Consider the following 15,759-nt stretch of genomic DNA (forward strand, 5'->3'; position numbering starts at 1 on the left):
TGCTGAATTGAAAGAGAGTTTTTTTAATGAAATTCTGAACAGAGAGATGACCCAGATACTTCATTTTTAAAAAATATCTTTTTAATTTTTTTTATTTTTATTTTTGAGAGACAGAGCATGAGCAGGGGAGGGGGAGATAGAGAGAGAGAGAAAGAGTGAGAGGGAATTCGAAGCAGGTTCCAGGCTCTGAGCTGTCATTGCAGAGCCAGATGGCAGGACTCAAACCCACAGACTGAGATCATCACCTGAGCTGAAGTCGGAGGCTTAACCGACTAAGCCACCCAGGTGCCCTCAGATAATTCCTTTTTTAAAATAAAAGTTTTGTTTTATTATTTATTTATTTTAATGTTTATTTATTTTTAAGAGAGAGAGAGACAGAGTGAGCAGGGAAGGGGCAGAGAGAAAGGGAGACACAGAATCGGAAGCAAGCTCCAGGCTCGGAGCAGTCAGCACAGAGCTGGATGCGGGGCTCAAATTCAAGAGCTGTGAGATCATGACCTGAGCTGAAGACAGACGCTTAACCAACTGAGCCACCCAAGTGCCCCATAAAGGTTTCATTTTATGATGATAGAAAATATTTATGGTTAAAGATTTAGAAAACAAAGCAGAATTATCTCTGGAGATTCTCTCAACCTTGCTTATAACAGCTATAACATAAAATAAAATAGAAATAGTCCAAATGTCTGTTAATAAGGACTTGGTAAATAAATCATCTGTGATGAACTTATGATCTATCATTATACAAGAAAAAAAAGTAAATAACAGATCAATATCATAGTTTGAAAAGAATGATTAGTACATAGGATATTTGAATATTCATGAAAAAATGTGAAAAATGATTCATATAACTTTTAGTGGTATATTTTCATAGGGGAGAGATTTATAGGGATCTTTAATTCAATAATGTTTATATTATTGTTTGATTTTGTTTAAGAAAGAGCTGTGATGGTTTTGTGTTCTGATGGGATAAAATTAACCCTAATGATTTAAAAATGAAGATAAAAGATACACCTGTAAGTTCATCTCAGAGAGGTAGCCACTGTTACTGTTTTATTTTTAATGTTTATTTATTTTGAGAGAGAGAGAGTGCAAGAGCTCATGTGTTGGGGGGTGGGGGCCAGAGGGAGAGAGAGAGGGAGAGAGAGAACCCAAAGAGGCTCCATGCTGTCAGCGCAGAGCCCGATGAGGGGCTCAATCTCATGAACCATGAGATCACTGCCTTAGCCAGAATCAAGAGTTGGAAGCTTAACTGACTGAGTCACCCAGGCGCCCCCAACTGTTGTTACAATTTAGAGTAGATACTATATATTTTTTTACTTTGTATATAGACACACGCAGACATTTGTATTTACAACAGTGAGTCCTAAATGTACATAATACCTTGTAGCCTTTTGATGACCTATACCACTTGTGTTTGTTTCAGCACTCGGGTTTGAAGAACTAACAAATATCTATGAGCAGTTGCTTTAATAATTCCAGAGGAAATATTCTAATCTCAGTGAGCTCACAGCCTAGTTAGAAGGAAGGGATGTGGACACATAGCTATATTCAAGGGAAGCTACATCTATCTATCTATCTATCTATCTATCTATCTATCTATCTATCAACCGAAAAGGGAAATATAAGATAGCAATTCTGTGTGGATTAGGGAATGATACCCAGAGGAGGACGGGCATGATTTAAGTACTTGGAGATAACTGGAGGAGGAAGGACATTGCACGTGGGAAAAATAGCATAAGTAGAGGCTCAGTGGTAGGAAAAGACAGGATATATTTGGGAACAGTAGATAGCACAGCTGTGTTGGGACATGGGACACTTACAGAAGAGAAGTGGAAGATCAGGCTGGAGGGTAGGTGGGTGCCAGGTCACCCAGAGTCTTGTGAGCCAGATGAAGGTGTTTAGAATAATATCCTCTCCAACAGAAAGACCTTGATTATTTTCAAGTGGAAAGGTGTGCTTGGTTTTTTCTGTTGCTGCTATGAGGTAGGGACCTGGAAGTCCCAAAGCAAAGGCCGAATCATTTAAGTTTTCACTAACTTGGTTGATTTGGAGCAAGCTGCTCAAAGCTCAAGCTGGGCTATCTCTGGCCATCTGTGTTTCTGCTCCAGGGCTCTGCCTGCTTACAGTTATCTGCCAGAAACATAAGGAACGCAAGAAGCCCAGGTGATCCACAACCAGGAAGAAGAACACGATGTACCCGGGTGTTCGGAGGAGATTATTATAAAAAGGAGGAAGGCAGAGAGAATATGGGGCCACCTCGTGTGTTGTATTATCAGCCCCTGCCTCACCTCTCCTACTTGGATGCCATTGCCACCTACAGCCACAGCTATGAAGGCCTGCAGCAGCCTCAGACCTCCTCCAGCTCCAGAAGGCACAGGAATGACCCTGGAAGGCTCATTACCCCCACGTCCAGGTATGTTTTTAGGCAGAAACTTTGTGTCCAGGTAGTTATGGAGTCAAGACCTGCCTTGGCCTCCCTATCCCATTGTCTGCTGCCCAATCTCATCTGCTTGGAGAAGGAAGGCTCTGTCCTCCTGCAAATTCCAACTGACTTGACTTGGAATTGCTCGGAATTGGCCATCCTTTCCCCCATGGAATGAATCTGTTTCCACTCTTGTCCTTCCAATCTATGCTCCACACAGCAGCTCTAGTGGTCTTTTAAAAACTCATTGATTATATCATGCCCTTCCTCTGCTTCAAGAGGGGACTTTTCTCTGCTCTTGAATTAACATTCTGATGCATGATTGGCTCTTGCCTGCCTTTCCACTTTTTCCTTCTACAGTCTCTTCCTCCTCAGAATGCTTCGCCAACTTCTGAAGGGCTCTGACTTCTTCCCACTTCATGGCCACCGGCGATACCATTTCCTAAGGAAGTTCTCCTTTGCCTCTTCAAGTGGTTGCTCTTACTTGTGCTCCAGATCTTGGTTTAAACCTCACCTCTTTAGACAGGTTTTCCCCAACCCGCCGTAGCTCTTATTAATTCATAATTTTCCTTATGTACTTTCCATCTCTACTGCTAGGTAATAAAACTCCATCAAGGCAGGAGTCATGCCTGTTATATTTACTCCTGTCTCCCTAGCACCTAGCATGGGGGCTGTTCTAGAGTGAGTACTCAGTGGATACTTGTTCAGTGAGTGGGTGAATGAATTAATGAGCAATGGATCCTTGGTTTCTCGGTGAATGGACTCCTCTTCTAGAAAGTACACACAGTCCATGTGACTTTGAGTCATTGTATACTGGCTGGCATTCCCTGATGTTCAGGGTCATGAGCCATCTCAGACTGGCCCAGGGCCTCCTCAGCTTGACCCCTTTTTGCTTATATCACCTTCTGGTTTCTTGGCCCTGGCCACTTCAACCACTGGAACTGGAGGGTCTCTACTGCCCATTTCCTACCCCCTGGTCCCAGATTGCCTTGGACCTAGGCTCTTTCTGTTTAGACAGGTCCACAATTAGCAGAACCAATAGGGTTAAATAGATATGTTCACGGAGTACCCCAAATCACACTTATAGCAAAATGTGATCTCAAAAGGTATTTATTAATGATTGCTGGTAAAGGTTCAACCCCAGCATAACACCCATTGAATTAAGAGTGATTTATTTCACACTGTGAAAGCAGTATCCAGTAGCCTCATTATTTAATCTTTTGAATTCCAATGACAACGGAATAGTGGGCAGTGGGGGGACAGAGAGGAAGAAGAGCTGACACAAAAAAACCAAAAACCAAAACACACACACACACACACACACACCCCACAGCTCTGCTGTCAGAATGTCCCCTGACTGCAGGGAGAGGTGACTCCAGACTCTAGCCACCCAGAATCAGCTAATCCACACTCAGAGTAACTAACAGTTGTTCTTTCCCAGGAGAACTAGGAGCTAAGTGCATTTAGATCACATGTTTACCCAGAGTTGTGGTTTTTGGCCTGTTATGATTCACTGTGTAACTTTGGGCAAGTTGTTCCCTGTTTTGAAGGTTCACTTTCCCCATCTGCATTTTTAGGGGGCTGGGTTCTAGAAACTCCTGGCTCTGACCCTGTGAGAGTCCATCTTGACCCATATGCAAGGCTTGAGTCTTGGTTATTGTTGTTCCGTTGCTGTCTTCCTTTCAGGATTAAAGAAAATCCTCCCGTTAAGCACAGGAAATGTCAATTTTTTATATATATATTTGTTTGCTCCTAGAGGCCACTTCTGTAGTCAACAGTGTATGGTTGTTTCTCAAACTTTCATACGCATCAGAATCATCCAGATATCTTGTTCAAAGACAGATTGCTGGGGCCCATCCCCAGAGTTTCTGATTCACTTGCTCTGGGATGGGACCCCAAAATTTGCATTTCTAACAAGTTTCCAGGTGACACTGATGCACCTGGACTGGAGACCAACTTTGAGAACTACTTTAGGACACTCAAAAGTGTTGATATTAATTAAGTATGTGTTTCTGAGGGACAGATATCAACATTGGACTAGGGGCTGTCTGAGACCTCAGTGGGACTCACCATCCTACTCTGTTCCAGGCAAGGAGAGGACAAGGTACTCCTCCAGGGGGCATGGTCCCAGAGCCAGGTATAGGGGCTGGCCGCCAGGGCTGCCTCACCATATCCCCATGGTTCATAAAGGGCCCATTAAGCCTAAGGGAGAGGGCACAGGAAATGGGTCTTTGTTGGGTTTAGCAGCATATTGTGGGATGAAAGCAAGGCAGGCCGTTAGCACAGGGCTGCATGGAAAGATGAAAGGTAGATGTATGGCAGAAATGCTAGGTGCTAATGCCCACTGGTGCCCACTCTGCCTCCTCACTTCCCTGAAGGGTCTCCAAAATTATCTACAACTCACTAAACATTTAGTGAGTGCCTACTGAGTGTTTGCAGCTGTGCAAGGCACTAGGGTACATATTATTGAATAAGAGAGGCAGGGCCCCGTCCTCCTGGAGCCGTCTGCTAAGCAGATTAACAAGTCGCATGTACTCACTGAACGCATGGTGACAGACACTCAGGCCCAGAGGGGGCAGGGCACTTGTCCAAAGTCACACAGCGAGCTGACCTCTGGTCTCCTGGCTCCCACCACAGTGATTTTCCTTTTTTACGCTGCTGCTTCCCTGAGACCGCATAACTTGCTGGTCTTTGCGGTAGCAATGAAGAGAATCATGCATGCTGCCCCTTGTTGCAACGATTTTTACCAGGAGCGTAGGGACTCATGCTCCTCTGGGCTCATCAGAATTTCAGGGAAATATAACAAGGAATGTGACTTCTTTGCCATTTAATTAAAAAAATACAGCGGTGATGAATGCCTATTATAAAAGGGTCTAAGGGTCTAGAAGTATATACAGAAAAAAGGAACATCCCTATTTATATCCTCCCCTCCCTCATTCCAATTTCATTCTCTTCCTTCTTTCCTCAAAAGTAGCTGCTTTTCACAGTGTGGTGTGCTCACGTCCAGGCCTTTTCTATGCATCTGTAAACATTATGTACACTAATTTATAAACATTGTATATATAAGCAGGCACTTAAAAGTGAGTTTTAAAATCATATATGTATAATATATTTATTTTTTTTAGATTTCAAATATACCTTTATTTCTTCTGAAAATGGAGGTATTCTTGGTAAAACTTCGGCTACCACACCACCCTTCGGACCAAATTCTGGCACAAGTTAACATAAATAAAACACACCATAAGGTCCTTTACAATTTGCAAATGAATATCATATAGATTTTTTACTTAATCCTCAAAGCTATCCTATGAGGTAGACTCAACTGAATGTCTTATGATAGTTTTTCTACAAGAAAACCGGTGCTCATAGAAATTGAGGGAATTGCCCAGTGAAGCACAACACCCAAGAAACAAAGCTAGATCTCAAACCCAGCCCTTTTGCCTCCAAATGATTCCCATTGCATTGTGCCCTACACTATGTCCCAGTGGATTTAGCAGGTTTCTTCATTCCAGTGTTGAGCCCAGTGTTGTGAGTATCGTCCATCTCTGCCAAACAGCTCTTAAAAACAAACTGGCTAAAGCCATTCTGCATTAAGGGTATGGTAGAGCTGGGGCAAAGCATATATAATAGTATTTTTTAAATTGTGTGCGTAAGGTGAAAAGTGGACACTGCTTTTGTGATAGAAACTGCAGAGACAAAAACTGAACAAGCTCTTGGCTGATGGGGCATGACTGAGAGGCCTTGTTCTGGGATGTGCGTAAAGAAAGGTGGCAGGAAACAGGGCGAACCATGGCAGTGGAACTAAAGCAAAGCAAGCCTTGTTTGCAAGGAGGCTTGAAGGCTCTCCCTGTAGCAGAAGTAGTGGGCACAGGGGCGCTTGGGGGGCTCAGTAGGTTGAGTGTCCGACTCTTGATTTTGTCTCAGGTCATGATTCCAGGGTTGTGGGCTTCAGCCCTGCTTGGGCTCCTCGCTGAGCATGGAATCTGCTTAAGATTTTCTCTCTCCTCTCCCTCTGCCCCTCCCCCCTGCTTGCGTGCACTCTCTCTCTCTCTAAAATGAATAAAATAAGATAAAATAAGATAAAAAGAAGTGGTGGGCACAGTTCACCAGGACACCCACACAATGCATGGCTATGAAGCTTATCACCGTCAGACTGAGAGGACCCAGACAGAGATGGGGATGTGGTCAGAAGGAAGAGAGTTAAGTAGGTATGTTAGGATGAAAATACAGGACAAAAATGGATCGGACAAGAGAATGGGAAGACAAGCCATAGATTGGGAGAAAATATTTGCAAAAGACATCACTGAAGAAGGACCGTTACCTACATTAACGTTCAACAATAAAAAAAGAAATCTAATTAAAAAGGCAGAAGACTTGAACAGACACCTCACCAAGGAAGACACACAGCAGGCGAAAAAGCATATGAAAACATGCTCCACATCATATATCATCAGGGAATTGCAAATGAAAACACTACACACCTGTTAGAATGGTCAAAATCCACCACCCTGACAACATCAAATGCTGGCAAGGATGTGGGGCAACAGGAACTCTCACTCTCTGCTGGTGGGAACGCCAAACAACACAGCCACTTTGGAAGACAGGTTGGCCGTTTCTTACAAAGCTTACAAAACATTCTTACCATATGATTCAGCAATAATGTTCCTTGGTATTTACTCAAATGAGTTGCAAACTTATGTCAACACAAAGATCTATACATGAATACTTAGAGCAGCTTTGCTCATAATGGCCAAAACTTAGAAGCAACCATGATATCCTTCAGTAGGTGACTAGATAAACTGTGATACATGCGGACAGTGGAATATTACTCAGCACTAGTAAGAAATGAGCTATCAAACCATAAAAGACATGGGAGAAACTTAAATGCATATTACTAAGTGAAATCAAGCTGGTATGAAAAGGCTACTTACTGACTGATTCCAACTATACGGCATTCCGGAAAAGGCTAAACTATGGGGACAATAAAAAGATCAGTGTTTGCCTGGGGTGAGGTGAGAGAGGGTTAGGCAGAGCATAGTGGGTTTCTAAGACAGTGATACTATTCTGTACGATACTGCAGTGGTGAATACCTGTCATATATTTGTTCAAGCCCACAGAACACACACCACCACGAGCGAACCCTAACATAAACTATGGATTTTGGGTGACGATGATGTGTCAGTGTGGATTCATTGATTGTGACGCACGTACCACTCTGGTGGGGGATGTTGATAGTGGAGAGACGTGAGTGTGTTATGGTAGGAGGTATACAGGAACTCTGTACTTTCTGCCCAATACCGCTGTGAACCTAAGACTGCTCGAAAAAAATAAAGTCTATTAAAACAAAACAAAACAAAACAAAACAAAACAAAACAAAACAAAACGCCTGAATATTTAAGAAACGTGGACAGAGGGATCATGAACTCTGCAGTCTGATATTATTGACATAAGTATATAACTAGTCAGTCTCACATGGACAGACAATAAGACCCTACAGAGAGCAGACCAGAGAAGTAAGTGGCCATGAGTAAAGGAGGGACAAGAAAAAAGAGTGGCCCTAACCCCTCCTGTCATGATCAGAACACTAGAGACTCGTACTAGGTGGCTGTATGTATTTGTGCTGCTGATAAAATTATGCTAATCAAAAAAAGTGTGTGTGTGTGTGTGTGTGAGTGTGATTTGTAACCCTCCCCTCCCCCCACCCCCTGCCCCCCGGCTTGTGGGGCAATGGAACAGACCCTGACTTGGGAACTCAGTTGCCTGATCTCCATCGTGGCATCGCCTCTGGTTTCCTGAGGCAGACGAGGTGATGTTAGTGGGCACAAGGGGTGGCTAGCACCCTCCTCAGTCTCCAGGCTGTGTCTCCGGGCCCCGGCTGGCACAAGCAGAAGTGAGTTCGGTGTGCTGCAGTGACCCTCCTGGGTCCGTCGTTCATCCCTGTTCCCTTGGCACAGCTGCTAACTCTAGATCTAATTGTACTCAGGGTTCCAGGACAGGAAGCCTGACCTTAACTTAGGGGTGTTCTGGGGACAAGCGATAGAGAGCATTTCCTCTGCCTTTCTCGTGATCTCTTGAGGACAAAGCTTCTCATAAAATGGGTCAGATTGTGATAGAAGACCCACGGGATGCCAGCACCAGGCTCAGACCTGCCCTGCACAGGCTCTGAGGGAGAAGTGCCTCATGCAACCCTCTCAACGCCTCGGAAGGCAATAGGATTTATTCTCACAATGCTACCTATGGCTCAGAGATGGGACAGTTGGCCCAAGGTCACACAGCTACGGTGGGAATAGCAGAGCCGGGATGGGGGTGAGTGCATTTTCCTGTGGTCTTACACAGGACATCCTGGAACCTCAGAAAGTCATTCGTTTCAATATTCTCTTCCCTCACATACAATGCTTCAATTGTCCTACTACAGTCCCCCTCTATAGGCAAACCTCAAGCAGACTGGCCCCTTAAACCTTCAAGGACAGATGATAATTTATCTTCCTAAAAAATCTCTGTCCATAACACAACCTTCTTTAAAACTCCTTCTAGGATTCAACAGTACTCATTCCCCTAAAAATCTTCCCTTACCTGCAATTTAAGAGATTGATAAAGAGGATGTCACCTCTGTCTGATCATTCATTTTGCAAACCTATACTGGCTCCTTGTGCCCAGTGATAGGCTTGGGATGAGGCCTGGTCATTGTCCTCAGACTGTTCAAGGTCTGAACAGTGAGTCTGATCCATGCTAGAATTAGCTAACCTTTTCAGCAAATAATTGCTATTTGCCAGGCACCATGTTAAGTGCTTTGCATGACTCAACTTAATTGGTCCTTAACAACAATCATCTGAAGTAGAAACTATTATTATCCCCATTTGACAGATGAGAAAATTGAGGCTAAGACAGGTTGAGTAACTTGTCGCAGGTTATATAGCTAGTAAGTGGCAGAGCTGGGATTTGAAGTCAGTTCCATCTGATGCCAAAACCAGTGCTCATTTCCACAATGTTCTATTGACCCAGGTTAATGTCAAACCTGGGATTCTTTGATTCTGCTGGCAAAGACTTGGCCTGTCTTCTTCAGTAGAGGCAGATAATGCTTTATAGGTGTCCTCACTGGCAACACCATTTCTCCAAAGAGTAGCTCAGACGCTACCTCTAATGAAAGCCTTCCCTGCTTTGACCATCTGGAAAAAATACCTTTCTCTTCTGAATCCTTGATTTCACTCATGCCATTCTGTCTGGGATTTCAGCTATGTGTGTACATATCTTCCTCTGTGAGTTGTGAGAGCCTTAGAGGATCATGTCTCATGTTCATTATTGTAGCCCCATTATGACTGGGTCCTCAATAATGTTGAAAGGATCCCTAAAAAGTTATGCTTATGTCAAAAGCATTATCTTCAAGGAACATTATTGTTGCCCATCTCTACACCTCTCTTTGCCTGTCAAAAATGGAGAAGAGCCCAGATTTAGCTATTTGAGCTATTGAAAAGAAGGAAAGAATTCCCACAAAAGTCTCAAGGTACAAGATCCTAGACGCAGGAGCTACTGTTGGGGAGGAAAGGACATTTACAAGATCCCACTGGCCTCCTTAGACAGCAGGAGCCCTGGTGGGAGAGTTGCTGAGCCCTGCCTGGGAGCCCCTGGGACATTCCTTGGGCTGCACCATTCGGGGACTGGCTGCTGGAAGAGGTGCCCCCAGCCCCAGGCAGGTGGATACCTCACTCTTCAGCTCCAAACACTGTGTGTGAGGGGTGGGGAGTCTCATCGCTTGGCAAAAGCTTGAGCAAGAACAGCCTTGGCATGTAGGAGCTGCAAGGCCCAGCTCTCAGCTGCTTGAGCCTTAGAAGCCTCAGGAACTTCAGTACAGCTCCACCCCACTGGCCTGGAGTGATGCAGGCTCTGATCCTCAGGAAGAACAAAAGACCAAAAGCACGAATGAGTGGATGAATGCGCTTTCCCTCCACTCCCACAGAGACTTCTCACCACTGCTCTAAGAGTCTGTTCTTTTCCTTCTACCAGTAAGGATTGAATGCCCACGTGCCAGGAACTTTTCTGGGTGCTGAGGATCCCCCGGTCCCAGGCAGTGTGGTGCCTGTTTTCCAGGAGCTTAGTTGGACACCATGAATATTACTCTGGGTTTCTCATAAATAAGTAAAAGTTTCAACTGTAGTAAGTGCTCTGAACACTTGAGTGTAATAAAAGCAGTTGGCTCTTGCAACGAGGTCAGCAAAGGTTTTCCCGAGGAAGAGGGAAGTCCTCTGCCTGGCAATGTTCTTTTCACCTCCTTGCTCTAATTAAAATGTGGCTCCCCTGAGGTCACCATTTTCTCTGCAGGTCACTGCTTCCAGATAGTTTGCCCTTCACCCCACCTTAGACACCCACTCCCCCCATCATAGCCTAGGCCTTGTCATCACCGGAGACTACACCACCTTCAAAATCTCTACTGCAAACATCCTATTCTCTAGATGGCTTACCAACTCCTATCAGTCAATCTTCTATCCATGAGTTTGCAGACCGCACCAGATCTTTGACATCAGGGCCCCCAGTCTACCAGTGCTACTCTGCTCCCTATCTACTGCTCGTCCCCTCATACCCTCACTGCCATCTTAACCCAGCTATTAGACAGTCATTGCAGTCACCCCGGCCACTCACTCTTATCCGTCTTATCCCTTTCCTTGTATTGTGTCCAACTTTCAAAGCCATAATACTGGGTAGATGCAACTTCACCTCTACTTTGAGACTACACCCAAGCAGTTGAATATGGGTTGAGAAATATACACAGATTTGCCAACTGGTTGCATCTTAAATTTATGAACACGACCCTCAGGTGGGTCCCAGCACTGTTGGGCAGATCTATGACCTATCTTGTTTCTGTTGCTTTCCCATTCTTCAGGAGGACTATTTCTTATCCCTTCTCTTGATTCAAACCTCCAGTATTCTCCCCTTTTCACTCTCAGCTGATGACATTGTTTTTATTTCATTGAGGAAATAGAAGCAATCAGAAGAGAACTTCCTTATCCTCCACCCATGAAATCTACCCACTGACCTGTGTCTGAATCATATACCAGGCTTTTCTCCCACAAAAATAGGTAAACTGTCCTCACCTGTCGTTAAGTTCCTTTATCTTGCACACTGATCTCCTCCCCTTCCCTTTACTTAACCAAGAGTTTTGCTCTTGCAATGATCCTTCCTTCTTTCTTGGATCATCAAAATTCCCCTTCCTACTGCATTGTTCCAATGAACATATAAACATAATAGAGTAACTGTTCTCTCATCTCTCTGTTCTCTTTCATAGCACAACTCCTTGAAAGAGGTGTCTCTACTCACTCTCTGCAATTTCTCACTTTCCATTCTCTTGAATCTATTCCAGTAGACTTTGATCCTTATTACTTCATTGAAACTATTCTTGTCAAGGGTAACAATGCCTTGCATTCCAAAATCCAGTGGCTAAACCTGAGTTCTCGTCTTAGCTGGAGTAGAGATTTCAGTCTTTTTACACTTATAGTTTTCACCACAATGGTGGATAGACTGTAAGGTGCCACCTCTGTTGATATTCACGGTATTCGTGCTCTTATATATCCCCTCCCCTTGAGTGTGGGTGGGGCCCATGCTTGCTTCTGACTAACAGAATGTGGCAAAGGTGATGGGATGTCGCTTTGATGATTACATTATGTCATCTAAGAATTTATATAACCAGCAGACTCTCTCTAGAGTCCTCAAAGCTCAGCTGGCTTTGTAGAAGTGGCCATGTTGGAAGGCTCACATGGCTAGGAGCTGAGGGCCAACAAGAAGCCAACTGCCAGTGAGAAGCTGAGGATTTCAGTCCTACAATAGCAAGTAAATGTACCAACAACCCAAGTGAGCTTGGAGGAAGATTCTTTGGCAGTTGTGCTTCCAAATGAGAACACAACCCAGCTAACACCTGACTACAGCCTTGTGAGTTCCTGTAAGCAGAGGACCCAGTTAAGCCACCCCTGACCCACAGAAACCATGAGACAATAAAAGTGTGTTGTTTTAAACCTCTAAGCGTGTGGTAATTTATTACACAGCAATAGAAAGCTGATATAACTGCTTATCTTTTATATGAGGTCGTTGCTATGTTTTTTCCATAATGGCATCTTATATTGGATTTTTTAAAGACTCAGATACAATTTATTTGCTTATCAAACGGGTACCATTCTGTGTCTTCATATGCAAATGGTAACCATAGAACCCTAGGGTCTAAGTGAAGGTCATCGGAAGTTACCAAGTATGACCTTGAATGAACACCTTTGTCTCACAGAGGCTGTTTCCCATGTGTAAATGAATGGGTTGCAGCAGACCATCTCAGAGAAACTCTGAGGTGTGATACATAATGATTCTCTGGCTGACCTTGGGCCCACCCAGTCATCTTTGGAAGGAGGAAGATTTGGGAGGTGAGCTTCCTTCCCCTATTCATTTCAGCAGCTAGGGGCGGAAGCCCAGACTGAAAGGGATTTGCTAAGTCAATGGTAGAGCTGGCCTCAGCCCTTTCCTTCGTGCTCCTATGTCAGTGCTTTTTCAGTGGCAACAGGAGGCCCTTCTCTCTTCTCAGCTCTCCCAGGTCCTTTGTTAGCATTGTGAGGTAAAGTCAAGGTCTGCCCACCCTACAGATGGTGCTTTGGGGGTTTGCTCCAGATCTCTTGGACCCTTGCCTGGGTCCAATCCTGGGAATATTCCTTGTCCAATGGTGCCTCTTCCTGCCTTATTTCAGGGGGACCTACCAGTTGGCCTTATCTTGTGCCAAGGAAGCTGTTGGCTGAGTAAAAGGTTAGGAGAAGTTCTGTGGATGAGGGGGAATCTGTAAGCAGGTTTCAGGTAGGGCGGGGGCTATAGCTTTGGAGAACCTGAGCCCAATAAGCTCTTGGAAACTTCCCCCCAAACAACCTTACTTTAAAAACTAATACTCAAAATAAAACATACATGCCCAGGTTTAGACTATTAATATTTTAACCAGAGGATTTATAATAAAAACTGGAGTCTTCTCATCTAACCTTCTCCATGAAAAGTCCCTCTTTCTGTGGCTAAGCTTTTTTAACATCTGTTTTTTCAGTTCTCTAGTTTTCTATCTCTCTATACAATATAATGAGTTTTCAACTTATTAATACAATGTTAGTGCAAATTTATACCTGTTTTAGTTATTTACCTTTATAGCTTAAAATTATATAAGCATAGAGATAAATTTATTGTCAATTACAAATATTTGTACTGGTTTTCTATTGCTGTTGCAACAAATTACCACAAGCACAGCGGAGTAAAAGAACACAAACATTCTCGTACAGTTCTGGAAGTCAGAAGTCCTAAAATCAAGATGTTAGCAAAACTGTTCTTTCAGGAGGCTCTAGGGAGTATCGGCTTCCTTTTTCTCCCAGCTTCTAGAGCCTCCCACATTCCCTTGGCATGCAGCTCCTCCTTCCATCTCCAAAGCCAGTAGAATAGCATCTTGCCTCTTCCCTGACCTTCTAGCCTCCCTCCTGTAAGAGCCCTTGCGATGTCACCAGGTCCATCCAGATAATCCAGGATAATCTCCTCATCTCAAAACCCTTACTTTAATCACATCTGCAAAGTCCCTTTTGCTGTCTAAGCGTTGTGGGGATAAGGATGTGGACATCTCTGGAGACCATTAATCTGCCTACTCCATCATACATCCCAGTTTACCTGGAGCAGTCCCACTCTATGCTGATTGTCCTGATGCAAATATTAACAAGGCCCCTTTCATTCTCAAAAGTGTCTCCATTTGAAATTATATCGATACTCTACTTATCCAGCGTTTCCCAGTCTTTTTTTATATCATAACATGTAGAAAATAACATTTTCTAGGTCCTCAGGATGAAAGAACAAAGCCTGTTTATGGTTAGAGCTAACTGTCTCAGGAGCTCTAGCCACTTTGGGACCTGCCTGGCTGCTTCAAGGGGCAAGATTATCAATACCTCAGCACCCCATAACCCATTTGTGATACCCCATTGGCTATCGCACAGCACTGGGAAAGTCTTCCTTCCATTAAAGCAGTATAATACGTTTAAAGCGTGCTCTTGTGATGCCCTCCTGTGAGCAGCCTTTGGTTCCAAGGGTCTCACACACGTGCATTGACGCTCCTGTCATTGTAATCCTGGGGGCTAGTGCAGGTTGTCGGACTGATGCACCCCTTGCCATCTTTTCACCTGCGCCTCCCAGTTCTGTGTCTGCAGAATCTTCTGTCCCTCACACACTCTCCCAGGCATCAGAATGCCAATATTGGTGGCACAGCACTCGTCCTGGATTCACAGGAGGGGCTTTTGAAGCACTCGTACATTGTTTTCTCTGGGACTCCGGAGCGCCTAAGTGTCTTAGCTTTGTAACATACTCTTCTTTCTTTAAACGTACTCCATTTACCACAGAAATACTCGTGGTAAAACATCTTATCATTATCACTGCCTTTCAGATCATTATAAAAATCACAACAGCTTGGCCAAGAGGCACATTATAACGGGTCGATCTGGCACCAGCACTTTTCCTATGTACTTGAGCCGGTATTTGCTTCCTTAGCAGGGTCTTTGCTTTAAATTGCTGCTTTTCATTTCCACTCTGTTCCTAATTTATTTTGCAGGATGCACTCTCCCTAGTCCTCAGCATGTGATGTCATGATGATGTTCAGCCTTCGTTATAGGAATATTATGTCTTCTAATACCCATGCCCAACTGAGGATTTTAAAATTCATTTTTCAGCACTTGTGCCACTTAATGAATCCTTGAATTATATCGTTATGGCGTACAGAATGTTTTAAATTATACTAATGATGAATGCTCATGCTACAGCTAATAACTACTCAGACCTCTCACACAAGTGCCATGTGACCAGGGCATTTCTCTCTGTATTCTCACAGAAGGACCAGGTGGGCACTTCTGTGTCCCAACCAAAGTGGCCACCGTACGGAAGTTATAGTGTAGGACAATTCACTGTGCCCTTCTGAGCATCAGTCTGGCTATTGTGACATACTTTGTGAAATTTTGAATTTGGGTGGGATTCTAAAGACTGTAAATTCTGCATACAAAGTGGATCTTTACTAATATTTTTATATCACACTACCTTAAATTCACGTAACTCATGTGCATACAGACTGTCGTGTGCATATACACCCTGTTTTTTTTTTTAACAAAATGTAATCATTCTCTATATGTTATTTTGTTACCTTTGTATGATGTGGGGGCCAAGGGCTCCAAAGCAAGGGCTCTTCGCTAGAGCAAAGAGACACATGACCTGTGTGAGACTCTGGGTGCACCGCTCCTCCTCTCTGGGCCTTGGTTTCCCCACCAAAGGATAGGGGGCTGGACTCACTGATCCTAGAGGCCTGCTCCTGC

At 44.0% G+C, this 15,759-nt stretch overlaps 1 protein-coding gene across 3 annotated transcripts in view; it reads left to right on the top strand.

Moving 5' to 3' along the window:
• Positions 1-2,394: 2,394 nt before the first annotated feature.
• SLC36A1 (solute carrier family 36 member 1) overlaps positions 2,395-15,759 on the top strand; it is a 177,611-nt gene continuing 164,246 nt past the window's right edge. For all 3 annotated transcript variants that reach the window (XM_058720728.1, XM_058720719.1, XM_058720710.1), the window contains exon 1: positions 2,395-2,413. The gene's annotated coding sequence lies outside the window, so the exon portion shown is untranslated. The remainder of the gene's footprint in view (positions 2,414-15,759) is intronic.

Source organism: Neofelis nebulosa, chromosome 1, assembly GCF_028018385.1.
Source record: "Neofelis nebulosa isolate mNeoNeb1 chromosome 1, mNeoNeb1.pri, whole genome shotgun sequence".
Taxonomy (NCBI): Eukaryota; Metazoa; Chordata; class Mammalia; order Carnivora; family Felidae; genus Neofelis; species Neofelis nebulosa.